This window comes from Agelaius tricolor, unplaced genomic scaffold, assembly GCF_023055355.1.
Source record: "Agelaius tricolor isolate 1412-34295 unplaced genomic scaffold, bAgeTri1.0.p SCAF_1, whole genome shotgun sequence".
Taxonomy (NCBI): domain Eukaryota; kingdom Metazoa; phylum Chordata; class Aves; order Passeriformes; family Icteridae; genus Agelaius; species Agelaius tricolor.
This window is the reverse complement of record NW_027269261.1, coordinates 93,889,123-93,897,451: the sequence shown is the minus strand read 5'-3', so window position 1 is coordinate 93,897,451 and position 8,329 is coordinate 93,889,123. Positions and strand designations below refer to the sequence as shown.

The following is an 8,329-nucleotide window of genomic DNA, read 5'->3' as shown; positions in this document are numbered from 1 at the left end:
TTTTCCAGATAATGACTGCCAATGAGGTGGCATACACAGAAAGTGCATTCGGTACAAATTTCTGCCACATGGGTCGTGTACATTAGATTTCATCTTGATCTGTGGGTGACTGCCTATTGTTTGGGGCAGAATAAATCATCTCTAGCATGGCTAATTCCTGAAGGTACTGGATACTTGTCTTCATGGTGGTCCATCTGTCTTTCTTGAAAGGATTCCTTTCCTTCATGCTTGACAGGAATCATCTCCACCACAGGCTGAGGACTTCAGTTCCTCTTTTCAATTGCCTTATCAATACTCCCTTTACCCAGAAAGTGATCCCAGCTGCTTGGTTTCCTTACCCTCTAATTCCAGATACTAGATCCATTATCCCAGCACTGGAGCAGCCAAGTGACCAATGTGCTCATCTGGATGAAGGCTGAAATCTTTTCACACATCCTGCAGATCATCAAGGATAGGGATCAGGGGGTCACCTCTTGTTCTGTTTCTTCCTCCTTGTTCTTTTGGTAATCTTGCTCTGTCCTTTACTAAGTGAGCTTTCATGTCCATTTCTTCCTGTCTACAGGAGCATCTGACACCAGCACGGGTTGGTTCTCACATTCAGCTGCAGTGCCTGTCAAGGGAGTTGGATCAGCCGTGGTGTCTGTCCCCAGGGCTGGGCTAACCACAGTGCCTGTTGTTTTGCTCTCTCATCCAGAGACTTTTCCTTCCCAGCAAAATACCGAATAGTGATGAACTCGGTAGGTAAAAAAGTTATCATTATTAATAGTTTCCAATAGATGGCTCCCAAAGTACAGTGGTGACAGCGATGCTGAATACAAATACTAGATTTGTTTAATGACCAGCAATTCTGTCATACCATAAGCCAGTGCTACGAAGTACACCAACATGATAACTTTAGCTCAGTTCTCATGGGTGAAATACTGCAAGTAAGGTATGACATAGCACATCTGAAAGAACAAGCACACCAACTTTGACAGCAAATAAATCAACATGGTGACCAGAGACTATTAAACTGATATAATAAATGCTTATGATAAAATTGTTCTAATACATTCTAGTCAGATTTGTCATTGTCTCAAGATATTATGCCCCATGGTGGGAGCCAAAATAACTGCTAAGGTTATGGTTTAACTACAGCATCTCTCACCAGTCCCCACCCCACAATTGGTGGTACGAGGAGGAGAATCAGGAAAAAAAAAAAGTAAAACCCATGCATGCACTGAGGTATGTACAGTTTAATAATTTAACTAAAATAAAATAAAAATAACAATATAATTTTAATGCAAAAAGGAAGACAAAAATAAACCAGAGAGAAATAAAACCTAAGAGAACAAAGTGATGCACAATACAATTGCTCACCACCTGCTGACCAGAGCTCATCCCATCCCTGTGCAGAGATCAAGCCCTTCCAGCCAACTCCTCCCAACTTATGTACAGGGCATGATGTTCTCAGATATGGGATATCCCTTTGGCCAGTTCAGCTCACCTGTCCTGCTCATGCTCTCTCCCAGCTTTTTGTGCCACTCCTCACTGGCAGAGTATGAGAGACTGAAAAGTCCTTTACTTAGGGTAGGCACTACTGAGCAACAAACAAAACATCAGGGTGCTATCTACATGATTCTCCTACTAAACCAAAACCACAGCACTTCACCAGCTATAAGGAAAAGAATTAACTCTATCCCAGCCAAAATGAGGACAATGCGGCACTTAGGGACACGACTGAGTATATCACCTGCTTTTCTCTGTGTCAGTCTCCCCCATACAGAACCCGCCTCTAATTCCTTTTTCTCCATTGGTACCAGTTTTGATAAATCTACATTCACATCTGGTATGGCTGGCACCATCACCCAAGTGACCTCATACTTCTGTGGTGCTGGTATTCTTGATGTGGTTATGTGAGTGCTCTTCATGGTGTATGTTCCTGCTACATAAAAGATGACCTTTTCAAAATATTCCACTTCAATACCTGTCAAGTTTGGCTGCCACTCACACAACTCCTCCATAATGACATGTGAGATCCAGCCAACTTTCACTGTTTGATCTGTAGCTTTCATCAGCTGCTTACAACATTATACTCAGCAACTTCTCATTACATTCTCTATATTTCCACCTCCCCTCAGGCAGCCTAACCTCCACCCAGGCCCTAGTCAAGAGCCTGATCATTTGCCTGCAGCCTTAACACCATCTATGTATCAAGTTAATCAGCAAAAATTTAAAATCACCACTATAATACACACATCACTGTTACAGCCAATCCCTGAGGTATCCTTCCTGACACGAACAGCTTTTACACTTCTAATTGACACTTCCTTTTTGAAGTCTGTTTATTAGCCAGTTTCTACATCAGTATTTTGTGTGCATGACAAACTGCACATTTTAGAGACCTCCAGCAGAAATGGAATCAGACAACACAAAGAAGCCCGAAAGAGCAATGGTTCTCATTATTTTATTGATTGACTCTAACCATCAATATAGAAAAAAGGTTTACTTTCCAAGTCCAGTCACAAAGCATGCATCCATTCTGTAAATTAATAGGAAGACTGGGAATACCAGACATCTGGTGATTATTTTTGCTACTCAAAAACTTAGTAGTTGTTACTTACTCACTGCTTTCAGAACAACTCCTCAGTCGTTGGGGTGACTCTGCCATCTTGAATGTATGTTTGCTTCTTTTCATGGACATCCATAGGTTGGCCATACATTGGCAGTCAGGAGTAGTCCAGATACTCTCAGTAAATTGTGTCCATGAAATACTCAGCAAAGCTTTCTCCAAATGCACTTTCCACCAAACCAACTCACTGAATGTCTATCAACAGTTGCAATCAAAGACCTATCATTTTTCTTCTTTTAAATAAGCCCTTCATAGGCTTCAGACATTAAACCTCAAGTACCAAATTAAGAGGATGGGCTAGTGGCTGCCAAATTTTCAAGAGGAGGAAGGCCTCTCTCTTATATCTATCACAGAAAACACCATAGTGTGGTATAAAGATTTTACCAACATTTAAAAAATCCTTTGTGACTCACCTGTACATTTGCTACATTTAGATTTACAATACCATTATCCAAAATAATATGAAATCCTACCATAAGATGAGATATTTAAAAGAGTCAAACAAGACTCCCCTGATAGTGACTCATTACAAAGACTGACCTCTCTCTCCTTTTGGTTGTTACCCAGTCTAGTACTTGTTTTTGCAATTCACTTCTGTCATTCAAAGTGGAATTACCTTTAGGTAGAGACTACAGTTCATACACTTCTTGAATTCCCTATGTATCTATGACTTTATATTAAACAAAATGAGAAGCATAAACATTTATAAGCACATAAAGAATGGTTCTACCAACCATCCAAAACCCATGCATATTTTATGTTTTGTAGAAGAATGCTAAATGGAGGTTCTTTAATTTTTTTTTCCATGAGTATTGCAGCCTTTGTTTCTCTGACGCTTTTGTTTGGGGCTTTTTTTCCCCCCAAGATCTATTCCATCTTCCTTCTCCTATTTATTTTAGTTTTGCCAGGAATCTATATGGTATTGACATTTCTTGTCATAGCTACAGAAATCAAATGACAGCTCCTTAAGGTATTTTTCACTTACTAAAAGAATACCACTTTCCTCTCCTATAACACCCATCAAGACTCCTGCTAATAAAATAATCTACCTCTATGTCCCTCAAGTGAAGCCAAATGCAGAGCAGATTCATGCAACTTGTGCTGTTTCTTTACATTTTCACTAGATTTGGATTCTGGTGGAATGCAAGATCACCAACACAAAAAACCCATCATACCCACCAAAAATATGGAAGGATGAGTAAGGCAATGCTAAAAAAGATCATCTCACTTAGCCTTAGCTGAGAATTAGAATTGCTCTTATTTAGTAGAGAAACACACAAAATGTCCTTGTTGAAATCTTTTTGTTGAGTGTAGAGTGAGCCTGTATCACTAGATGAGCTGAGCTATTTAAAATTTATATGAATAAAGAAAAATGAGATAAATTTCGATGAAAGGCCAGAGTAGGTATCTTATTATTAGACATCATGTGTGATGTCTATGGCAAGTGAATGATTAGCAACTTACCAAATTAATAAGGAATAAATACACATCTGAGCTTTATAATGCGCCATCAATCTTGAAAATAGACTATATTTAGCATAATACTGAATTCATGATAAACATCAGAAGAACCACACACCTGCAAAGAACACAAATTATCGTGTGCACTCAGAATGCAAACCGAGAGGCCGAACTGTTCTGCTGAGTGCGTTTGCATTGCTATAGTCCAGGAGCGGCACGCTCAGAGCAGGAGGTGCTCGTAGCAGCCTTGGGCACGCTGCAGACACGGGATGGGCCTAGGGACGATCCCTCGGAGGGAAAGGTACAGGGAGACGTAATGTTAAGGACACTTAACAGCCCGGCTATTCCGTTACAACTTAATGAAGCTTCAAACTATAACCGGCCATGGCCAAAGGGGGAAAGCATTTCCAGATAAATAATTTAAGTTAGCCGGCACGGCCCCGTCCCCGCGCTCCCCATCCCGAACCAGAAACGGGCCGCGACCGCCCCAGCGCGCCTGCGCACCCGGCCCCACAGGGCGCTGGAACCCGCGGCCGCCGCGCACGGCGCAGCCACCACCCAATGGGCGGGCGGGCCGCCTGTGTTTCCATCCTGCAGCCAATCAGCGCTCGCTTCCTCCCGCTCTCCGGCCAATGGGAAGGGCGCTCTAGGGCGTCGGTCACATTCAAACCGGGGGCAGCGCGCGGACGCGCTCGGTCGGAGCCGCGTCCCGGCCCCGCAGTGGCCTCGGTGAGGGCGGCTGGCCCGGGCGGGGGTAGGGGCGGCCGGGAAGGACAGCGAGGGGGAAGGGACCGGGCCGGGGAGCAGCGCAGTGAGGGAAGGTGGGTGACGGGGCCGGGGGGCAGCAGTGGGGCTGGTCTGCGGTGAGGCCGCGGGGGTGCTGGGCTGGCTCCTCGGCAGCCCCGGGGCTGCGGCTTCGCTGGGCTTCCGCCCCTCAGGGGAGGAAAGCTGGTTGTGTCTTCCGCCTCACGGTCTTTGTGCCACATTGCCTCACCTGCTCCGCTGCTGCTCAGTCTCTCTCTTACTTACCCCAACTTTGCATCCTGGTATCTTATCCTTCGTGTGTCTTAGGTTAGATTTTAGTATTTTTCTATTTTATTTCTTTCCTAGTGTTGCTGGGGTTTTTTTTCGTGTTTATTTTTTTTTTTAATTGACCACGCTTTTTCTTAGTGTTGGGAGTTTTTGTTTTTCTTTAAAAAAAAATCCTGATTCAGGACTTGTAAATAAAATAGAAGGAAGATTATGCAATTTTATAGATAGTATTTTTTTAAGGCTGGGTAGATATTTCAGAAAGAGGTGTTATTTTACCTCTCTATAGAAGATAAACAGAACAAGTAGTGTAATACAGTAAATAAAGTATTTCAAGACTGGATGCTGTTACTTCTTTTTATTATTAATGAGTATTTTTGGGTGTGTTAGATGTGGAATCTTACCACCAAGCTTGTACTGCCACTTTATCCATTTACTGCTCTCAAGTCTTTGTCCTTTGGCTCCTTGTTTAGTAGGTCGGCGTGAGGGGTTGAAGTTACTTTAACAACTATACTTTATTTAGGGTTGTTCTTGCTGATCTTTGCATTACGTGCTCTCCCTGTTCCTGGTTCTCCCTAACCTTCTCTCCTGTAGGCATTTCTGCATCTCAGGAATGCTGCAATGGAGCTGGTGCAGTTACTGACTCAGTTCCCATTCAGTGCCTTTGTAACAGCGTGTGCCTGATTTAGGTCTTTGCTGTTGTCAGATTTTAAATATATATACATATATACACACACACACCAGGGAAATTCATGACAAATTATTTCTTTAAGAGTAATTATGCAGCTAATTAAGAAAAAATGAAGCTCTGAATACTTGCTTATGGTTGAATATTGGCATGAGTAGAAAGATTGCTGGCAAATCATGACACTATTGTAGATGAATGTGCCCTTAGTGTACTTTTTAGTCTCTGAAGGTCACAGTAAGCTGACGCATTTGGAAGTGCTTGTCCTCATTCAAAGTGTTGTCTTTAAGCTTTTTTAATTCTGTTTTTATTACTAACTAGAAGTAGTTTAATTGATTTTGATGAAAACTCTATTTCTGGGATATGAAGATTAGGCAAGCTTGCACAATAAGCTTTCAGTGTTTCACCCATCAATTTTTGATGCACAGGAACTTCTTCAGGATGGAGAACTTCATTTCTTGCCTTTGGGTTCTTGGGATCATCTGAGGTAGTCTAGCCCTCATCCATCTTACCTTTTTGACAAGGCACATCCATTCTTCAGGAGAGTTTTTCTCTGTAACACATTGAACCTAGAGCAGTTAAACAGCGCACCAGAAATGTAAGTTTGATGTGTATTGTTGTGACTTCAGATGAAATTTATACAGAAATTTATTTTTCTTTTTGTCTACTGCCTTTGGGAAACTGTTGTTGCAGGAAGAATAATGAATCTTTGATACTGGTGGGGAAAATATAAAGACTGTGTTTAAGAAATCCAAAATCCATCTGGGAATTCTTAGCAGTTATGGTTGTAATGAGATATTGTGGTGTTTCTTAACATGAGGTAAATAAATTTCTTTTGGTTGTCTTGCTGCTTCAGGTTCTGGAGAAGCTGACTTCATCCATACTTTGAGGGAGTGGGTACAGTTGAAAATCAGATCTCTGTGGATATTCTCACCCATAAAGAGGTGATTTGGAGTACCTGGTTTCCTGTAGCCCCTTCTGCAGTGTTTTTAAAAGGCAAAACTGCAATGCATACTAAAATTTTCCTTATGAAGTGAATAAGTATCATCTGAACAGTGTTAGCTATAGTAATCACCTATGTAATTTTTAGCAGTGTGCTCCCCAAAAGATGTTTGGGATGGGACAGTTTACAGACCCACTCCCAGAGCCTAAATTGGCTCTGGGGGAGAAAGAGATATTAAAGCAAGATCCAAACAAGCACTGAAATTAAAATCTGTTCAGTGTACATTTTGGAATATAAATAAGAGAAGGGTTCCTTTATTTGCTTCTGTTCAATGAAACAAAAATAGTATTTCAGATACTACTGATTTAGCATGCAGTCTTTAGCTTTCAAAAGATTTTGGGGTGTTTTCATCATAGGTCTTGCCTGAGGCTATTTGAGTGTCTCTCCAGACCCTTAATGTGCTAAGGCCTCTTCACAGTGGGAATGTAGATGGTGCTTTTGCTGGACTAAGTCTTGGAATTTACACAGTGACACTGTGTTTTGAACCTACAAAACAACACTTCTGTATAGGCAAGAGCAGGCTTGGTATTCTTGGTGGGCCATATTTAGGTCAGGATGAACATGGAATATGCCTTCTTTTGCCTTATAAGCAAGCTCTTGCAAGCATGATAATCTTTCTGATTTATGGTCTTTGCTTGGGGAAAGCTGGGAGCCTGGTGCTTTTAAAGACATGCCAGCTTCTGGTGAGTAATGCTCTAAAAATTATTTGTGGGACTTCCTGAGAGTGGTGCCTGGTGTATTTTTTAGATAGTGGGGTTAAAGGTAGATGAGCTTCATTCCATTCAGTTCCCTCTCTAGCAATAATTCACCTAAAAGTAGATCTGAAGTTTCTAACCTTCTAGCAACTTTTTGTTGATTTGTTATACACAAGAGGACAAAAACCAACATTTCACTGTAGAACTGAACTTAGTATTTCTTTGAGCCTATTTAATCTGTCTGAAGTGCATTACTTTCCTTGTTTCTGGGCCCAACTTCACAGTAATTAGAATGTCAAACCCCCTGAATATGCACTAAATTCATCACAGTTTTTTCTGGAATTCTTATGTTCATTAGATGCATGGAACATTGATGTGGGAAAAACTGTTTAATGTAGGCAGAAAAGGAAGAAATCATTAGGGTTTTTTTAGTTTATTTTAGCAGTCTTGCTCTGCTCAGATTGCCTAAATTCTTACCTCTCAGCTATATACATGCATTATCTCAGATGATGATAAACTGTCAGAACGTTGAGGATTTGGCATAAGTTTCTTATAAGAAGTCTTTGAATCTCTAAACCTCCTTTCAGAAACTTAAAAATAGGTGTCACTTGTCTTTGTCCTTTGAACAGAGGAGAATGTGAATTCTTTTCTGCTTAACCCACTGTGAGAACTAATTGCTGTAACCTGTGGGAAAGAGCATGGATTAACACTGTGTGCTAAACTAAAGCCAGCCTAATTATGAGTACAGAATGTGATTTAATGTGATGGACTGGAAGCTATTTCAGGCAACACATCATACCCTCCATTTTATTCAAACACTGAATATACCTGATTGGAAAGGGCTA

The 8,329-nt window shown here is 41.3% G+C and overlaps 1 protein-coding gene across 1 annotated transcript in view; it reads left to right on the top strand.

Moving 5' to 3' along the window:
• Nucleotides 1-4,706: 4,706 nt before the first annotated feature.
• TTK (TTK protein kinase) overlaps nucleotides 4,707-8,329 on the top strand; it is a 29,679-nt gene continuing 26,056 nt past the window's right edge. The window contains exons 1-2 of the mRNA XM_071444162.1: nucleotides 4,707-4,801; nucleotides 6,215-6,384. The gene's annotated coding sequence lies outside the window, so the exon portion shown is untranslated. The remainder of the gene's footprint in view (nucleotides 4,802-6,214; nucleotides 6,385-8,329) is intronic.